At 38.5% G+C, this 21,883-nt stretch overlaps 1 long non-coding RNA gene across 1 annotated transcript in view; it reads left to right on the top strand.

Annotated features, from left to right (window-relative positions):
- LOC149265187 (uncharacterized) overlaps positions 1-20,148 on the top strand; it is a 64,163-nt gene extending 44,015 nt beyond the window's left edge. Inside the window, exon 2 of the long non-coding RNA XR_016250881.1 lies at positions 19,714-20,148. This is a non-coding gene — a long non-coding RNA (uncharacterized LOC149265187). The remainder of the gene's footprint in view (positions 1-19,713) is intronic.
- The last annotated feature ends 1,735 nt before the right edge of the window (positions 20,149-21,883 follow it).

Below are 21,883 nucleotides of genomic sequence, written 5' to 3'. Positions count from 1 at the left end.
CATCAAAGGTTCTTGTGTGGAATAAGGATTGTCATAATCCTTATGGAGAAGAGAAGTCATTGAACATATCAAAGTCTCCTTTGAATTCATAAGAACTCTTAAGGTGCTCTCTTTCATATGTAGCAAGAAGGGAGACATAAAAGGGATACATGAAATGCTAGAAGATATACTGGGATACATGAAATGCTAGAAGATATACTCTCTGAAGTGCAGTAAAAAAGGTATCAAAGAATGAAGAAATATCTTCATGAGATCTCAATTAGGAGATCTGAGAAAGATGATAAGAAGATAATCATCTACGTTCTTAATAAGCAAGATGGCAAGTGTCCTTGGGACATGGAAGTTTCCTCATGCAACAACTTGTGGTATCTATGCAAGATGGAAGAAGGACAAGTTATGGACAAAAGTGTTGAAGGTTAAAAAGACTTAAACATGTGCAGAAAGGCAATGGAAGTTTTCAAGACATAATAGTATAGCTAAGATTCAATGCTATGGAAAGAAGCTCATATCGCCAGAAGGATAGAGGAATCTGAGGAAAAAGGCCATGGAAAGAGGGAGTAAAAGACCTCTACTATGAGTGAGATGGTGTCCCTCACTAATGGGTCCTATCATAAGCTCCAAATCTTCTACAGATATGATCATGATGATAAGATGCATCGTGGCATCATGGAAACAAGAGCTTGTAATATCACCATGGGAATCATGAAGGACAAAATCCATGGCAGTCGAACATGAAGGACATAGCTCTTGGGAATCTCATTGGATATCAAAGGAAAGGACAAGAAGTCAAAAGGGAAAACATTTTCCAGATGGAGACATGCAAGATCCTCAAGATTCTCTGATAGAAACCTTAGTGGAGGATCCACTAATCTAGGAAGGAAACAAGTGTTTCATCAGGAAATCCAACTTATGGAATTCATGAGATGAAGGTCTGATGACATGAGAAATGAAGCATATCAAAGGATTGAAGATCTTTTCAATTAAGGAAGCTGCTAGAAAGAGCCTAGATGACCTAAAGGTAAAATGAGGTATGTATGCTTGTGTTTAATATTGTAATGTCATGTCATATGGTTGCAGGTAACATGGATCAAGCATGATCAAGAGAAAAAGGATCTCCTCCTCTGAAAGGATGCAGGAAGGCTTAAGTCACACTAGATGAAATCAACATAATATGTCCTCATATGAAGTATGAGGTAGCTGACTACAATTAAGAAACTCTGATTGAAAGCTCTTGGGAATGGAAGGTGTGAGGATATGCAACCATGATGAAGGCAATCAACATCCAACGGATCAAGAAGATTTGATTAGGAAGTCTCCCAGAAAAATATGAAGACTATGATGGAAGTATGAAAAGATTAAGACCCTTGACAACATATATCTTTGGGAGATGTGTCAACATGTATGTAGGGTGTTGATACCTACAAGAAGATGTCACTGGAAAAGGCCATCACCAAAAGGGTAATACGTGATTTGTTTTTGGTTTCTAACCTCTTGGAGAAAGTTCGGGTATGTGTGCAGGGCCAAGGTAAGGAGAGTTGTGAAGGATGTCACAACTACGTACCTTGTGAACTAGAGCAATCACCATTGAAGGAAAAGTGAATATAGATGGCCAACTATGTACCTTGTGAACTAGAGCAATCACCATTGAAGGAAAAGTTAAGATAGATGGCCCTATGAAGGAAACCCTAGATGTAAAGCCAAGGAGGATACTTTCCAGGAAAGTAGGAATGACATGATGGAGGAAAGTGATGGATGGATGAACCCTACACATGAACAAATTGATGACATCAAGGTCTTGAACCATCAGTCAACTAGAAGACCCTATAAAGTACTGACGATAGAGTCCCTGTTTAAGAGGGAGCTCTATAAGGTTCCTATGAGTAAAGGAACATGAGTAAGTTTCTGAGTAAAGAGAAACTTGGAACTCATCTCTGGTTAATAGGGAGAGTTAGACACGACATTCTTGTCTTCGGTTTGGAAGAAAGAATGTAGGATTGTGTAATCATCTGGAATCTGACACTCTTTGAGGATGTGGCAGGGCATCCAAGACAAGAGTGGACAAGAGGACCGATATTCTTGAAGGTTGGGAACCTAAGATGGGAATAGTCCTATTAGGGCATACTCAGAGAACACCCGGGTGGGTATGACCCTAAGAGAGACAATGATGATGCGTGTCTATTAGTCATTGGTCTCACCAACATTGTGTGCTCTGATCTAAGTGAGAGATAAAGTTGTTAATCAGGGCCTTGCTAAATGAAAACAATGTTGGTTGAAATGATACTATAACAGAGGGATTGCAAATCCGATTCTTCTTATGAGAAATTCTTCAGATTGAGAATGACCAAGTACCATTATGAATACCTCCCTAGTTAAGAGGGAGTGTTGAAGAAAGTGTAACTAGGTTCAATCTTCATAATGACATGATCTTTGTGAATGATGTAATAAAAGAGATTACATTATTTTTTGTATGCCTTGCTACATGGGTTTCATGAGAAAGAAGTGTCATAGGTCAAAAAACTTCTTCTTGATGTCTTTAGGATTTATTAATAAGTCAAAGAGTCATGTCATGTATAAAGAAGCTCTTCATGAGCCTATGTAAATGTATACAAGTCTACAAAAGTGTGTAGTTGCCCTCCAAAGACCAAGATCAATCCTCCATTAGCAAGCACAAGAAGTCTGCAAGCAAATCGATAAGGAGTTCATCATGTCGGCTTCAATATTGAATTAAATGTATAAATAGCAGTCATGTCAGCCTAGAAAAATAGACGCAATGATTCATAAAGGCAAGTCGGCTTATTTTGGAGCACAAACTACTACAAATACCCGTCTAGGGTATCCACAAATCCAAGGTACAAAACTCGCATTTTATCCTTTGAAATTTCAGATGGGTATGAGGTGTAGGAGGGAGATCTCAGTTGGGTATAGGATCTCGGTGACAATGTGTAGGTCTAATTTTTCATATGGGTGCAAACAAACATGTCTTTCTCGGAGGTCTGAAACCTTGGATGGGTACAGTAAGGTACCTCTGTCATACATATATCTTGCAAGGAAAAACATGGCTTCAATCTCGGTTAAGATCACAGTCTCGGCATAATTAGAAACAATAGTAACCATTATAGTCTTGACCTAAATGAAAGGTAAGGGTCTCAGTATCACTATCTCGGTGGACCTATTTCATAGCAGTCAATGTATATATGTGAGGGAAAGAACCTCGGAATCCTTACTGTCTTTGTATAGTCTCAGTCTCACTGTCTCGGCTTAAGAGAGATCACAATGATCCTATAGTTACAATCTCAGTCTCGGCATACTTATCATAGAACACACTCTCAGCATGCTCAATTTCAACATGATGATCTCAGCAAGAGTATGGTGATGATCCAAGTATAGATGGAGATATGGTGCAACGGTCATCTTGATGATTGTCATAATGAAGACATAGAATCAAGGTCACAATGAAGATCTCAAGAAGTCAAGAGACCTCGTTAACATGGTGAAGAAGCAGTAATGAAGATCTCAGTGATGTAGTAGTGATGGCCTCAATGGTGCAGCAATAAGGATGATCTTAGTAGTGACAGAGAAGAGGATTGGTGTCTTGGTCTTGGAGTGGTAGAATAGGTCAAGGGTTTTGGTCTTGGTATTCGTCAATTGAAGATGTCTATAAGAAGAATTTTTGTGTGGGTTTTCCTCTCCAAGAGGGAGACGTTTTGGCCCTAACAGGATGCCAATATCTTGTGTTCTTATCCCTTTGTTTTTGATAGCAGTTTGATGAAGTAATGACACACACTAATAATAAAAAGAAGATCAAGCTAAGAAAAATTGCAAAAGAACTTCACAAATTGTTATCATGCTAAGAAGAATCACTTTAATTTTAATTGTCCTAGATTCTTCAACACGTATACCTTGAGGAAAGTGAAGTATCTGATTTGGAGGCTTCTTATTGTATTTTGCTATAAGCATTGTATTTGTTCTTCTTTTTTCATTAAGTTTATTTGAGGAGGAGCATTTGCTCTTTTGAGCTCTTTGTAAGCTCCCGTCAAAACCTAAGTTCCTCATTCCCATTAGAGGGCTTCATTTTCAATAATAATACAAAAAGTTTCTTTGAGGGAGCTTGAGGATTATCCTCTTGGCATCCCACCCCTCTTTTTGGGAAAGGCTCCTTTTGCATGCTTGTTGTTTGAGTTTTTTTTCTTTCCTTTAAGTAGATTTAACATGCATAATTTCTAGCATTTCTATTCTCATTTTTTACATGCTATAGATCTAGCAATTTACAATCTTACCTTGAGCTAGTTTAGTGATTCTATTTCTCACTTTATATTGTTCATTTGAGCATTTTATATCTGATTTCTTGCAGTTGATATAATTTATTTAGTTACTGATATATATGTCCTCTCATGTAACTATTGTTGGAAACCGAGAGGCTTAATAGTTTAATTTAGATTTCCTTATCCATAGTAATTTCTTGTGAATTTACTTGGTTTCTTATTAAACTTTTATTCTGATTCTTTCATCAAACAATTACCATAACATGAACATGAAGATCACAGAAACAAAAGAACACAAGACATAGGCTCCAAGCCAGGAAAAAACCTCTCCAAGGGAAAGACCCAAAAAATTCTCTTCTTATAGAATCAGATCAAAATTGAGACATCCAAGAACCATGGCCATAGAAAACTTCCACCTCTAGATGTCAAGCCAAACCTTCCTTCTTTCTAGCAGATCCATTAGCAAGATATCAACAACAAGATATATACAAAGACAAAAATTCATCTTTCATGCTGCAGCCCTCCTCATCATCTCTATCCTTTTTGTGATTTTTCAGATTATAATCCATCAAGTGTGTGTCCAAATGAGCTCCATCTTCCCTCTATTTATATAGTTCAAAGAGTTGTGAATAGGTATGTCCACTAGGGTAAGGCCGACTTGACATGTAGGCCAACTTGGCAGCTAGAGGGGTTTTTGACCCAAAATTACATATTTGACCCATAATTCCTTGTGGGTTTTCCTCTCTAGGAGAGGTTTTGGCCCTAGCTAGCAGCCTATATCTTGTGTCCACTTTGTTTTATTTATTTTCATGTGTTTGGTAACTGTTTGATGAATAGAACACTATAATAACAACATAAGATGTAACTAACAATCATCAAGACTACAAGTTGAAGTAAAAGAATATCACAAGCAATTATCGAAATAAAGAGGAATCACTCTTAATCTAGTTGCCCTAGCTTTCTCAACAAGTAATAGGTGTTGAAATCTGGGACAATGTTATCTGTTGACGATCATAGGGTTGCTAGCTAGTCAACTCTCAAATGAGGAGAATTTTTTTTATCCTTTGGGTTTCCCACTGGTAGTTAAGAAATGGTGTCCTTACCTAATAGGAATACACCTCAAAATAAAAAAAGATCATTATAAGTTGAAGTACTTATTAACTGGTAGTTAAGAAATGTTGTCCTTACCTAATAGGAATACACCTCAAAATAAAAAAAGATCATTATAAGTTGAAGTACTTATTGGAACATAGGCTATCTTCAGTAGACCAACAAAAATGGATTGTAGAGATGCTAGGTTATACCTTTGAGATTATCCACAATAAGGGAAAAAATATTGTGGCAAACACACTCTCAAAGAAAGAGGAAGATATGGAGGGATTACTATGCGTGATTTGCATTCCACAATGTGACTGGGTGGGAGAAACATGGATATAATGGAAACAAGATGAGAAGGTATGCAAGATCATTCAACAACTATAGGAGGGACCTTGATGCGATAGAAAAAATTATGTGGAAGAAATATTTGTTATGGTATTAAGACTGCTGATGTAAGAACTCTCAACTCAAACAAAAATTCCTTTTGAAATTACACACTTATTCTATAGGAGGACATTCAGGGTTTTGAAAACATACTATAGGATCAAGAAAGCTATTTTTTGGGGAAGGTATTTAAGTAGATATGCAAATGTTTGTGGCTGAATGAGTTGTATGCCAGCTAAATAAGGGAGAGACAACCAAGGCCTTGGGGCTCGTACAACCTTTAGACATACCAAGCTAGTGTTGGAAGAAGTTTCAATGGATTTTATTATGGGTTTACATAAATTTAAAGGAAAGAATGTCATTAAGGTAGTGGTAAATCAAATGACAATGTATGCCCATTTTTGCTTTCGTTCTGATCCTTTCAAAGCAAGTGTGATGGTAGAAGCATTCATGGAAACAATCCAAAATCCACATGGAATACTGTTAAATTATGGTATGTTCTATGCTTAGAGCTTAGCAATCACATATACATTAAGTAAAGTGCAGATAAAACATTAAACAATCGACAGAAAACAAGCCAAGACAAGAGACACAAGATGTGGCAGCTAGCCAGGAACAAACCCCAATGCGGGGAAACCCTTTGATCAAATCTTCTTTTATCTTCAATAGTTTAGCAGAGAGAAATAGTACAAAGTGAGAATTCTGTAATTTTATATCAGCAGCAACAAACCCTAAATCAAAAAAGTCAAACTTAGTCAAACGAGATGAAATTGACCTCCAATATGCTTGGTCAATTTCCTGGTCAGCTAGTCTTCGAACAACCTAAAGAATCAGCCCTTAAACAACCCCAAATACATAGTCAAACTGTAGTTGACTGAAGTCAACCTGCTACCCCGAACTAGGGTAGTCAATGCTAGTCAAACCTGAGGTCAGGTTGCCTCGATTTTCGTGCCAAAAATGTGGCTTGCCTAGGAGAGGCAGCCACACCAAAACCACACTCTTCTAAAGTCAACGTTGTTCAAAGAGACCTTCAGCAACTTCTGCGTCCTCCTTTCTACGTACTCCTTGCCCTACTGCGTCCTCCTTCTTCCCACGTGTGAGCTGCTCCTTGTGTAACCCAAAGCTAAGGAAAGAGAGAGAAGAAATGAGTGAGATGAGATGATGATAAAATGAATCAACCTCACTTGTATTTATATAATTCACTGGGAATGTGTGCCACACATTTAACTGTTGGCCGACCTTGACAATTTGTCAAGTAAATACAAATAAATTCATATCTCCATAAATACTTGTCGGAATCAGATGATCTTTAGATCAATCCTACACCTCTTGACAAGAGGAATCTAGGAAAAATATCAACTGCTATAAATGAGATGATCCACATGGAGTTTGGCCCTAGTTGCCATTTTTAACACTCCCTCTCAACTAGGGAGAACTCCATCTGCTAATCTGTTTGACCATCGGTACTGTCCCAGCCATCAAATGCACTGCCTTGCACTGCTGGCTCTGCTAAACTATGAAGAAGAAGAAATGATCGAGGATATATCATACCATCCTCCACTAACCCGAAGTCAGTCTCAGAGTGTGTCATACCACTCTCACTAATACCAGATCAATGTCATTGATCCCAAATCAATGGAGGTCATCTTAGGAGAGGGAGTACGGTAGATACAACTATGCGTCCATCGATAGTACTACTAATGGTCCCTAACCCCATTTCCCTACTCATTGATCAGATGAGAGGCTATTCCCATGAGTCCCAGACTGCATGGGTAGGATGCCTCCACAGGAGAATTAATCATCCTGTCCACAGGAGAACAAATCATCCTATCCATAGGAGAACGAATCATCCTTTCCAATAATCGTCGCAGGAGAACTAATCATTCTGGCCCACAGGAGAATTAATCATCCTGTCCCACAGTCACCATGGGAGAACTAATCATCCTGGCCCATGAGAGAACTAATCATCCTGTCCCACAGTCGCCATGGCGTGTCACAAGGGAAGGCTGAACCTTTCACCCTATACATAGTGCACCACCAGGGGATGGTGAGTTGCCCCGTGGTCGCATGTCGCTCCAAGAAGTACCCCACACTCCCTGGAGCTCCCAGAGCTCAATATATGCATCATACACGACCCTCATAAGAGGGTCTTTCAATGACACCAAGTTGTTCTCGGAAATTCAGGAATTTGACCTTTCCCAGGGGCTTCGTCAAAATGTTAGCGACCTGTTCAGCTGTACCAATATGTTGGAGCCTTATTTCTCCCTGCTATACCATATCCTGAATATAGTGGTACTGATATCAATGTGCTTGGAGCGATCATGAAATACGGGATTCTCTGATAAACGAATCCCACTCTGGTTGTCACACAGGATCGCGATAGTATCCAATGTGAATCCAAACAGCGCACTAAAGAGCTTCCACAATCAGACTGCCTCACAAGAGCATACTAGCAGCAATGTACTCTGCCTCGACAGTGCTCAAAGCCACCGATTTCTACTTTCTGCTCATCCAGGATATCGAGGTAGATCCCAAAGAGAAACAACACTCGGAAGTGCTCTTTCAGTCCACTACACTGCCTACCCAATCAACATCGGTATATCAAAGTAGTCTCACATCTCCGACAATGTATCTCAACGCATGAGTGATTGTGCCACGAAGATATCTCAACAGTTTCTTGGCACCAATCCAATGTGTGTGGTGAGGCTCAACCATATGTTGACTCAACGTGTTGAATGCAAAGCATATATTCGGACGGGAGTTCACCAAGAACATCAATGCTGCGACAAGTTGACGATACTTGGTAGCATTTCGTAAAACAGTTCCGACAGTACTACTGGTTAACTTCTTGAAGTCAAGCTCTATCGGGGTAGTCACAGGCTTGCAATCCACCATACCGAATCTCTCCAATATTTTCACCACATATTTTCCTTGAGATAGGAAAATCTCCTCTGGTTTCTGTTAGACTTCTAGTCCTAGGAAATAGTGCATCAGTCCTAGGTCTTTCATCTCGAACTTGGAAGCCAACTCCCTCTTACATTTGAAAAATGAGAGGGTCTGCACCTGTTAGAAAGAGGTCGTCAATGTACAACACTAGTATGAGAGGTTTGTCATCTTCAACCTTAAAGTAAAGGTTAGGGTCGGCTTCACTCCTAGTGAATCCCAACTTCATTAGGTAGCTATCGATCCTCTCATACCACACTCGAGGTCCCTGCTTCAGCCCATAGAGGGCTTTCTTCAACCTGCACACGTGAGATTCCTGAACATGAATCTCAAATCCTTTGGGTTGTTCCACATAGACTTCCTCTTTGATTGAACCATGCAAGAAAGCAGTCTTGACATCCATCTGATGTAGGTTCCATCCTTGCGAAGCAGTAAGGGCTATGATCGAGCAAATGGTGGTATATCGGGCAACAGGTGCAAATATCTCATCATAGTCTATACCTTCCTTCTGAGAGAAGCCACGAGTGACAAAACGAGCCTTATACTTTTCAGCACTTCCATCAACTGCATGCTTTATCTTGCAAAGCCATTTCGAAGTGACAACTGCTTTGTCCTAGGGTTTGGGGACCACATCCCAGACATCGTTTTTCATGATGGACTCATATTCCTCAGTCATAGCATCCTTCCATACTTGATGCTTGACAGCTTTTGCAAATGATGAAGGCTCATTTTGGATGATTGTGCTCATGATGGTCAAGTATCCCTGATACCTAGCCGACTTCTTACTTTCCCGGAAAGTCCCTCTGGGTGTAATGTGTCCTTCAGCATCATCAAGTGTCCCCCTAAGCCATGAAGGCCTCTTCCTAGAAGAGGAAGGCTCTTGCGGAGGGGGATCAATAGGATCCATAGCTTCTTCCACATCAGACATTGTCTCATCTTCCTTTTCCTTTGGTTCCTTGGTGTCAGCTTCTTTAGATCCCCTTTGAGTAGGAAGATTGTCAACTTTGCTAAGAGCCATATCTTTGTCAAAGGTGACATCATGGCTAATCTTGATTTCCCTTTGACCAGCCACATAGATTCTATAGCCCTTAGTATTTTCGCTATAGCCCATGAAGATTGCTTTCTTTCCAGATGCACCCAATTTATTCCTTTTCTCCTTCGGCACAGGAAAATATACAGGACTTCCAAAGATTCTAAAATGAGATACGTCAGGTTTCTTACTAGTGAACATCTCTTTGGGAGTCTTGGAACCCAATGCTTGGTGAGGGCATCGGTTTTGCACATAGATGGCGGTATTCGCAGCTTCGGCCCATAGAAACTTAGGAAGTCTTTGATCATGGAGCATAGCATGGACAACTTCCACAATCGTACGATTCTTCCTTTCCGCCACACCGTTTTTCTCAGGAGTATATGGTGTTGTAGTCTCCCTCTTAATGTCAGTGTCTTTACAAGAGTCATGGAACTCATTGGATTCATACTTAGTCCCATTATCAGTCCTTAAGATCTTGATTTTCTTTTCGGTCTGATTCTCGATCAAGGCTTTGAAGTGACGAAACCAAGTGAACACTTCATCCTTCTTTTTCAAGAAGTATATCCAAGTCTTGCGAGAATAGTCATCTATAAAAGTGAGGTAATATAAATATCCTCCCAAGGAGTTCACAGGCATCATACCAAATATGTCTGAGTGAACCAACTGCAATATATCGGAGGTCTTGCTTTGGCTTGAGGGGAATGGTCCCATTTTGAGCTTCTCTTCGGCACTTCCAGGACATACACCTTCGTGCTCTACTCGGAACTCGGGCATCCCTGTCACCATTTGTCTTGCATTGGGTAGAGATTTATAATGAAGGTGAGCAAACCTCTGATGCCATAGTTCGAACTGAAGTGATGTGTCCCAAGACATGACACCCAGCGGACTTCCTCCGACCTGACATAATGAATCGACTCGAAACCCAAGAGTGAAAGCTTCTTTAAAATTCTTTTTCCATACACGTACCTTGCCATCGATAAAGGTCACCTTGTAGCCTTTGTCTTCCATTGTCGAAATGGACACCAAGTTCTTTTTGAGATTAGGTACATATAGGACTTCTTGCAAATGAATTGTATTACCTTGATTCAATTTAAGAGTGACATTCCCTACACCTTTCACGAGATATTTTGTGTTGTCCCCAAGAAAAATTTCCAGGCTGGTCTCCTTCTCTATCAGATTAGAGAGAGCTTCTTTGTAACCAGTGAAGTGCCTTGAGGCACCACTATCAATAAGCCAATTTCCCAGTGAGTCCGGGGAAGCAATAGTAGAGAGGGTTGCTGGTAGACAATATTCATCTTGCTTATTGTTAACAACGTTAGATTCATACCTGGAGTTTCTTGCTTTCTTGAAGGGTTGTCCTCTTCCTTGATTTCCGACATTTCTTTTACCTCTGCCGTTGGACCTGCCTTCCTTTGATTGCCTTGAGAGTGATTTTGATCATCATCATGGTGTGAGTCCCTCTTATCAGGGCACTACCTCGCATAGTGGCCCATTTTGTTGCAATTGTAAGATCGTCCTTTTCTTCCACCCTGCAGTCCAACCTTTCCCTTGGATTTAGCCCCATAAACGTTTCTTCTTTTAGCATGAGAAGAAAAGGTAGAGGGATTGCCTTTAAGTGCGGGCATTTCTTGCTCTTCCATCCTTGTTTCTTCTTCAATACATCTAGCCACCAATTCCTCAAATCCTGGGATGACATTATTGTTGAGAAGAGTAGTCCTGAATATATACCATTCAGGTGGCAGTCGACCAAGAGTTGTGATAGTCATTTCCCTATCAAGAACTACTTCCTTGATAGATAGGAGATCATTCTTGATCTTGGTGATCCTTAAGAAATATGCTTGCATACTCTCATCTTTGCCCTTCTTAATTTCCTTCAGCTTATTTCTAAGGAACAAAACTTGATTTGCATCATTAACTTTAAATAAACTCACTAGTCTATCATAGATTTCCTTGGAGGCGGTCAACTCAGAAACATAGGCCACCAAGCGCTTGTCGATAGAGTCCTAGATGATCTTCTTTGATTTGACTTCTCCCTTGGTCCAATTGCTTTTGGCAGCAGCGGATGCATTTGATGGAGGCACAACAATATTGCCTCTCACATGGTCCAACACTTCCTGATCTTCTAAAGTCAGATCGAGAGACATCTTCCATCCGTGATAGTCAGACTTCTCATGGAGCTTGTCTTCAGCAGGGAAGAGTGTTGAGGACCCCATGAAGTTTCTAGGATAGCCTTGCCAACCTTTGGTGATTGCTCTTGCTCTTTCTCTTGCTTGGGCTTTGTCTTCACCTCACCTCTGATACCATGTTAAATTATGATATGTTTTATGCTTAGAGCAATTTACTTCTTTTCTTCTTATTAACCACTGATTAGCAATCACATATACATTAAGTAAAGTGCAGATAGAACATTAAATGATCGACAGAAAACAAGCCAAGACAAGAGACACAAGATGTGGTGGCTAGCCAGTGACAAACCCTAATGCGGGGAAACCCTTTGATCAAATCTTCTTTTATCCTCAATAGTTCAACAGAGAGAAATAGTACAAAGTGAGAATTCTGTAATTTTACATCAGCAGCAGCAAACCCTAAATCAACAAAGTCAAACTTAGTCAAACAAGATGAAATTTACCTCCAATATGCTTGGTCAATTTCTTGGTCAGCTAGTCTTTGAACAGCCTGAAGAATCAGCCCTTAAAAAACCCCAAATACACAGTCAAACTGCAGTTGACTGAAGTCAACCTGCTCCCCCCGAACTAGGGCAGTCAATGCTAGTCAAACTTGAGGTCAGATTGCCTCGATTTTCATGCCAAAAAATGTGGCCTGCCTAGGAGAGGCAGCCACACCAAAACCGCACTCTTCAAAAGTCAATGCTTGGTCAACGCTGGTCAAAGAGACCTTCAACAACTTTTGCATCCTCCTTGCCCTACTGCGTCCTCCTTCTTCCCACATGTGAGTTGTTCCTTGTGTAACCCAAAGCTAAGGAGAGAGAGAAGAAATGAGTGAGATGAGATGATGATAAAATGAATCAATCTCACTTGTATTTATATGATTCACCGGGCATGTGTGCCACACATTTAACTGCTCGCTGACCTTGACAATTTGTCAAGTAAATACAAATAAATTCATATCTCCATAAATACTTGTCGGAATCGGATGATCTTTAGATCAATCCTACACCTCTAGACAAGAGGAATCTAGGAAAAATATCAGCTTCTATAAATGAGATGATCCACATGGAGTTTGGCCCTAGTAGCCAATTTTAACAAATACTGAAGATTATTGTAAGTGACAAAGACCCAATTTTCACTTGAAACTTTTGGATTGAATTATTTTCTTGTTTGGGAACTCAATTGGCTCACAACTCTTCTTACCATCTTCAACCGATGGGAAAGCTAAGATTGTGAATAAATGTTTAGAAGGATATCTACATTTGATAAACTAACACAATGGGTCACGTGGTTTCCCTTGGCAAAATTGTGGTACAACACATCCTTCCATACTTCATAAAAATGTCTCCATTTATGGCACTGTATTGATATCATCCTCCATCTATCATATTACCCTTGAAAGGGACTATAAAGGCTCAAGTAGTTGAGGACCACATAGAGCACCAACAAAAGGTTCTAAAACTGTTGAGGGACAACTTAGTTATTGTACAAAATAGGATGAAACAACAAGCATATCAACATCGCATTGAAAGATAATTTGAAGTGGGGGATTAAGTATACGTGAGACTACAACCATATAAACAAATGTCCCTCAAGCGACAAAAGGACAATAAATTAGAACTTCAGTATTTGGCCACTATAAGGTGTTGCAAAGGATTGGAAGTATGGCTTACGAGTAGGAGTTGTGTCCATCTTCACATGTACTTCCAGCCTTCCATGTTTCCTGCTTAAGCAATTTCTCAATTGCTTAATGAAGAAGGGAAAATTATACTAGAATTAGAAACAATCTTGGAAACAAGGATTAAGCAATTGAGAAATTGAGCAATCATTGAGGACCTCGCCAAATGGAAGAACCTAGCACTGGAAAAGGCGACATGGGAAGATGAGTTTTTCATGAATAAACATTTGTAGTTAGCCAAGTGTTTAGGAAAACACTTGTTTGAAGGGCAGGGGCATTTCAAGACCTATATAAGCCCCATGTTAACCCTAAAACTCCTTATTAATCCCTAGATATTGAGTTATTGCATTTCTAATGGTATATTGTTATGTCTAGAACCTTTCATTATACCCTTTGTCTCTTATATATATATATATATATGTGTGTGTGTGTGTGTGTGTGTGTGTATGTATATATATACACACTAAGAAGACCTAGTCATAGGATCATCAAATCTGGTCTTGTACATTATATTTGTTGTAAAAGGAGGTTTTCCCCTCAAAGTGAACTATAACTATTGGTTTCTTATCATTTTGAAGGCACAAGGTTCATAACAACATATCCTAACTAAGGGATATGATCGTTCAATATCTATGACTAGTCAATATGTGTATGTTTAAACTTCAAACTAACTAATGGACATGATAGTTCAACCATAATGACTAGTCAATGCATTTAAGTATACCATTACATGGCATTGAATCAATCAACATCTCATGTCTCAATCAATCAATATTCAATTATATTATAATATCCTATATGGATTTGAACTACCATTCATTTCCATGTTGGTTATTTTCTCGGTACTAAATTGTTGTCCATTACATCTACCCTATGCATAAGTTGTGTGCTTCTCTATGGTATGTCTTTGGTTCTACCACGTTGTCATTTGTGATCATTTTTGTCATGCTAATAATGCATGTTAATCTAATTAGCGAGACAAGTCCAAATAGGGCCTGTGTCCCCTATCCTTTGTGTTAAAACACAAATATGTGAGGGCACATGTCTTGTGAATAGGACACGTGCCAAATATGTGTTGAACACTTGTCCCCACCGTGTCTTTCGTAAAAGAGCCCTGCGGTCTGTAAAAACACAGTTTCCCTTTCATTTGCTTTTCAGTCAATAGATTGGATATGTGAGACGTTTTGCAGTGCAACTGAGGGTTATTGTGCAATGTTAGAAGGAATTCCAAATTTTGGGCAAGTGGATTTTAGTTTCTAAATTCAAAAGAAAAATTGAATCTCTGTCCAAATTTCGTTTTTGTTTGTGTAATTCATTAATTTGTTATACATATATACATATATATATATATATATATATATATATATATATATATATATGTTCACGTGGAAAATACATTTATATTCCATATGATAAATACACATGTTTCGGTCCTCGAGGGGCTATTCATTCTTAACAAGGCTCGAAACCATGACATCAAAGCTCATCATGTCACTTGTGGTACTTGAACCTAGGTGGGGAGGACCCCAATCATTCCTCCCAACCACCATATATATCTATGACTTATCCTCAGTTTTCTGTTTTTTGGGTTTCCGTGTCTGGTGTTGGACAGTCGTATTTCCATGTCATCTATGTCCCATGTCATCATGTCATGTGACTTAGAAAGTAAGTTTGGTTAAATTAGTGCATATGTTGATCTCTTTACTACAATTAGCTTAATTGCTATTAAATTAATTATCATTATTGTTCTTATGTGTTAGTACCTTCATTGTACCCTAAACACTAGATTCATTGTCTAATATAATGCTATCTGTTGTGGTGCATTATAGGGCTTTCTGCATGAGTGATTGAGGTGGAGAAAGTGCACACAATATTAATCACTACAAGTCTCCAACTAATTTAGGTCCTCTAGCTTTGCTAGGGAACCTTGAATTCCATGCCATACATTTTATATGCTAGAGAGGAGCAAAATATCTATAGGAAGCACTTTCGTTGCTCTTAGTTCTCACATCCAAGCATAGTTGAGGATTATTCTTTTATGTAAAAGATTGAATGTAGTTATTTTGACCTATCCTTGAACTTGCTATTGGAGGATGACTTGCTGGTTATACAGAATCTGATCAACACTAATCGAGCCTGATCTGTAGATATTGATGAGGATTCAGAGACAAGTTTGTTCATGCCTAGGACAAGTATCTCACCTCTTTTGCACACACTTGACATCCCTTTAATCACCAATCAGGCCAACACTTGTTATTTGCATATTAAGCGTGCAATCTATGCCCGTCTAAACCTACCTGACTGTCATGTCTATCATGGTGGAACTGATGGGTGCTATATAGCTTCCCCAAGTGCCCCTCTATCATGGTACAATTGATGGTAAATTGCATGTCATTTCTTGAGAACTATTTTAAAATTTAATCTTGTTCAAGTGACCACTGAAGAATTGAAGAGCCACTATTCACAAACAAACTTTGTGACTACACACTTCAGTGGTGGAAAAGGTAACAATCTCTGTTGTTGACTTTTTAGGAGGTTGAGTTCCTTGTTGATTTTGGAGATTATCCAACCAACTGCAAGGATCCTAGTCTTGATGAATATTAAATGGTGCCCTGGCAAATACCTTAGATTGCACAAGCTAATTGAGCACAATGATTGACATATCCCAAACAAGCAAATGACCCAATGACTTCTTTATGCCTTTCCTTCCCATGACCCAATGACTTCTTTATTGCTCCTTGTTGCGGATGCCCTTCATGTTCCAATGAAAGTTGCTGAGAATTTGCATGACTATGCTTACTGATATTGGCACAAATGTCATTCTTTGATGTGTGTTTTTGGTCGGGATGGTCCTTACATGAAAGTGGGCAAGCATATTTTTGTGCAAGATGCTTGCTATGAGCTGGTCCACCAATATTGTTGCACCAACCAACAGAACCACAAGTCGAAGAGAAGGCATACATTCACTTTTGGTGTAGAATTGCGAGGAGGTAGATGGTTGATCTACACATTTGTTGATGAGGCCTTTGAGATTCTGCCAATGGAGAATGAAGAATGGTTCAAGCTTAGTGCCAACTAATATCATTATAAGGAGAGTGATGTGCAAAGACCGTCATTTTCGAAATAGAGGGAATTGCTTGATTGGGTGAAAAAAGACAAAGGTACACCTTTTGAGCATAAGATAGTCTTGAAGGAGCCCTCTAGTTGCTGCCCAGGTTACCAAAAGATGATCACTTATAGAGGACACCTACAGTGCCCCAGACAAACCACTGACATAGCAAACCAGTTAGAGGGATATGACGGCAACCAACCTACAATCTACAAGTGATAGGTTCTCTGTTGTTGCCCCCGTGTTATAATTACTAATGTTTAGTGGGTGTGCCTGTTATGATATGTGCTATGCAGGTAAAAGGATGCAGTGACATACTAGTTAATAACAAAAAATTCTGTTTGGTGTACAGTGTTTTTTGTCTTTACCCATGTGTGCATTTAAGGTCATATCACAGGATTAGATTTTGAATTAGTGAACTTTAGGTTGTTCTTAATCTTTATCAAAGTAGTGAGAACGAGTGATTGATCCTAATGGATCCACGAAAATTCAAAATGGATTTACGTTTTATATCTCTGGTTGATTTTGTGTTGAAGAACTATTGAAGTTTCGTGGCTAAAATTGTGTCAGAAGTTTGGTTGAAAAGTTGTTACATGGCCTTGGAGAAGTCCTCGGAATCTCAAAAAGTAGCTAAGATAAAAGTGCATGCGGAGGTAACAATGTGGTGTAGGGGAGGTAATACCTCCGCACTCTGCACCTTGCATGGAAAGACAAGCTCAAGCTGCCATCCATGTGAAGGTAAGGTTATGTGGGGCGGAATGCTATCTCCATACTTTACATGCAGCATAGTAAAATAAAGCAAAGAATTGGAAGGCAAGGCACTAGGCATAAGGCACAAGGTAAAATGACAAATGGTGGAAGAGGCTTACGGAACTTGGAGTATTTGGGGGCAAGGAGATGTGCAGATCCCAAGTGGGTGAGATGCGAGCCCAGGCCAAACAGTCAGGATCTATTATGCAACCTCCACCCACATATATTTAATGGGACTTGGAGCTGTGCTGTTGAAAAGTCAGTTGGACATGCATGCAGACCTTATTGGCTGTGCAACATAAAACCTGGTTTGTAAACTGCACAACACCACTTACCACACTGTCTGCAGTATTGCTCGGATTAACTCTTTCATCGATGCTCAAGACTAACAGGTCGCTTCCTAGCTGGCAGGTGATGTGGCTGCTCAGAGTGCTGGCATCTGTGCCCCTTCGACCAATCACAGAGACCAATCACAGGGTGCCACATGAGAGTGAGAGAAAGCCAAAAAATCTTACTCTGTGGAATTCAAAATGCCAGGGGACAAGGGGTGCAAGACTGTAACTGACCTGTTACTATTTCTTGGGAAAATGGTTGGTTGTTGGCCTTCCCTATACCCTTGAGTTGCAGAAAGAAAAAGAAGGTGCAAGTATAAGGCAACGGCGATTAAGAAGGAAAAGGGAGGATAGACTGGAGGTGCCTGGGAGCAGACGAGATAGAAGACATTTTGCAGGTTGTGTTGATGCCAGATTAGCACTTATTGCAGAGGTTGGAAAGTTTGACTTGGACAGAAGCTGATTCACTGGTTTGTGGAAGAGTTCTGAGTGCACTTAGAAGTTAGGGCATTTGCCACCGTAATTGTATCTCCTGTGAGTAAAAGTCCAGAGAGCCTTCTAACTGAGAAAGCATTAACATAGCTAGAGCAAGATGGACATTTCTAGCTAGAGTTTTTTCCAAGGTGATTTTCTCCAGGGTATCTCGTGTTATTGTGCTTATGTGATTGCATTGAATTAATTCTGTTCATAGACTAGTTGAAGAAAATTCGATCCCTCTTTAGCACAACAGCTTATTAAAGCTTTAAGATTTGTGTTGATTTTATTCCACAATAAGATTTGTGTTGATTTTATTCCACACTAAGACACTAAGGCCATAATGCCTATGATTATTGATCAGTCACAACTTGTTCTCAGTTGTATACTGCTTTAAGGATTCTAGTTCACGACATTGAATCAAGTTGTCTCCAGTTGCTGCAGTGTCAAGTGGGTGTGTGTAAATGGGTCTCTTATGGTTCACGGCCACACTACCGACGAATAATGTGCTGTTTTTGTGGTGTTCATGCTTCTTGTTTGACTGGTTTGAGATACAGTGTCGTCACAGCTCTGTTGTTAATTTGTTATAGTATATTCAAAAGAGAACTCAATTATCTTGTTCCTTCTTTTACAGCCCATGTTTGGAACTGGTTTTTGATGTTTTTGGAACTGGTTTTTGTTGGACATGGTCAAGATAGAAGGGCATAATTTTCTTTGAAGAATGTGCTCTATTATCAAAATCGTTCTCATGTTTCTTAGGTTCCAAGATGGGGTGATCCATATCGTTTTTATGTTTGCCACCCGCCAACATGTGGAAGTCCCATGCTCTGCTTCTTGTTGTCAAGTTGCAGTGATATTTTGTTTGTTATGCCTGGGGTGACTTTCAATTTCAAGTAGTTATTGTTTCCAAACGAGTTTATGTACTGACATGCATTTCAAGCGCATATCTTCTGATATGGTGCACTGGTGCATGACTTGCCTTATGTGTTTGATGCATTCCTTCAAATTTTGAAACTGTTCATCTCCTCGACTGTTTTGATTCCGTTGCCAGGTTTTCTTTCCATTAAAATGCTATGCGCTGGGTAGAGTGAGATTACTTTTCTGTTTATGTTCTTCCAAACAAGAATTTTCACATCCCAGTCATGCTTGCATCTATAATTCCAAATATCACATCCTATTCATTCATGGAATTTCACGTGTTTCTGTATCTCGTACATTTATCTATAGGTTCCATCTATAAAATGCAAAACCAATCGGGTTTTTATTGCAACTTTGACACGCCTATGTTACCTTGCCCAGATGAATGGTAACGCTTGCCCATTCAGTTTCATTGTTTTTGCCTTTTTCTGTATAGAATACTTTGATGGTTGTGGCATATTCGAGTAAACAAAGACTTCATTGATATTCCATTTCTTTTAACATTGCTTCCTGTTAGTTTATCATACTTGCAGTGTGTATCATTATCATATGTTTTGTGGATTTCAGGGTGAAGAAGATAAGTTTCTACACAACCAGCTGCTACCCCATAAATTTGAGGAGGCGTGTAAGATAGCTAATGTTCCTTTGACTTTGCGGTTGCAGCCGGGTTATGATCATTCATTCTTCTTCATTGACACCTTTATAGATGAATACATTGAGCATCACTCAAAAGCTCTTCATGCTTCATGAAAGACTCTGGACGTTTGACATATATAGAGAGAGAGAGGGATCTGGATATTATTGTCATTAGATTATTATGGTTATATTGTGAATAGGTGGCCCATAAGTAGTTTTAAGCTCTAGCATGAGTGGACTTAAAAGAAGCTTTCCTTAAGTGGGATTACAGCCTACTTTTGTAATGTTTTCTGGTTAAATGATACTCAACCAGGAAAGAATTAATATCAAAGTTATAGTAGTACATATCTATTTCATATTTCTTAATTCGAACGTTACAATTATGATGACTTCTTTCTGAATGCATGTTATAGATCTGTACCAACCGAAGTCACTTATTCCTCCAAGACAGTTTTAGATTTTTCGACTTCCACATTATGCGTCGGATGGAAATATAATAGGTCAATTGTACGGTCGTTTTGTAATTAGTTTTGGGAAATGATGATTTTAATTTATTAAATTTTAATTTATTAGAGGCTAAATAAATTTGATGATAAATTGATTTGTTTTAACCATCTTTTTTATAAGATAAGAAAGTAAGTTAATTTTTTTTTTTAATAAATTTTCTTTGGTTTTTTATAAGTTATGAAGGTCGGCGTTCTTACAAATATTATAGTGGTATTACAAATATTATAGAACTGTGTTATAATGTGTCCATATAAAGTGCAATCTAAGAGGGTGTTTTTTATTCTCTATTTTCTCATTTTCTTAGTATCATAAGAGGGTATATATATTTTTGTTAACTTCAAAATGTTTTAGGTCTTGTTGAATGTTGAGTTTCATTACACTACAAAGCTTATAGGAGTTTGATTGTATTGTGGCAATGTTAATTTTCTTATATAATCTAGTAATGGAATAAATGTAGTTTTGATTTACTAATTTGGGGTTAGTAATTTCTTTATATTGGATTAGTGAAATTCTTGTATATTTTGTTTCTTTGTGACACTATAATTTTTGTTTATATTTTATTTTTATTTTAAGAGGGACACGTGTCAATTTCAAGTTGAGAATAAACATACTTGCACATTGCTTTCACACTGAGCTGTAGAATGAATCTCTCAGCCCAATAATCTCTTTATATTGCATTAGTGAAATTCTTTTATATTCTATTTCTTTGTGACACCATAATTTCTCTTAAAAATATAGTTTTGTAATTGTATAGTGGTTTCTCTTTGAAATATCCAATGGTATAGTTTGAGAACATCTTTATGTCATTCTCTTTTAATTTTCAAGTACTTTTTATTGGAATTCAAAGCAATGCTTACTTTTCATTTTTGGCAATTTCCTTACTTGTTTACATGTTTTTGCTTGCAATTATTTGTATGCATATATTCCTTGTACATCTATTTGGTTGTAATGCGAGAGTGTTGGGGCTAATTTATGATTGTTGTGGTTAAATTATGGTTTATTATAATCAAAATTTTGATGTGTTCGAGAAAGTGCAACATGTTTTTCATAATTGTAGTTTAGATATATTATTTTCCATCCCTCTATTTGTGTTAAATAAGAATTTCTTGTTTCACATATGTTTGCACACAAAAAATGGTATTTAGCAATGCCAATTAATATAAGAAATAGTATATTTTTTTCCAATGAAAAAAGGTTCTAACCTTTTCATCATTCAAATGAAGAACTACAATTCATAATTTATAGACATGAAGGTGCAAATCATCATAAAGAGATTTCTCTATTAGATTAGGCCCGAAGGCATTGTCTAGAAGTTGGATACAGATCCCTTCTATATGATCTATCGATTTTTACATAGCATCTTGACATCCAATGTTAATCAAAGCAATTGTTAAACCGTCATCCATAAAAAAGGCTTGGAGAGCAATGGATATAGGAGGGAGAACTTCCCTTGCTCCATTCTCGTTGAGCTTGATCAACAATGAACCCACATCCCTATCCATAATGGTGTTTGGACAAAGTTTCTATTGTATTTATTCCCTTGCTCCAATCTTTCTAAGCTTGATCAACAATGAACCTAGATCCCTATTTGTAG

This window comes from Pinus tabuliformis, chromosome 6, assembly GCF_031772625.1.
Source record: "Pinus tabuliformis cultivar Carrire ecotype Pingquan chromosome 6, CPIR1, whole genome shotgun sequence".
NCBI classification, from domain to species: domain Eukaryota; kingdom Viridiplantae; phylum Streptophyta; class Pinopsida; order Pinales; family Pinaceae; genus Pinus; species Pinus tabuliformis.
This window is presented reverse-complemented; position numbering and strand designations above follow the sequence as displayed.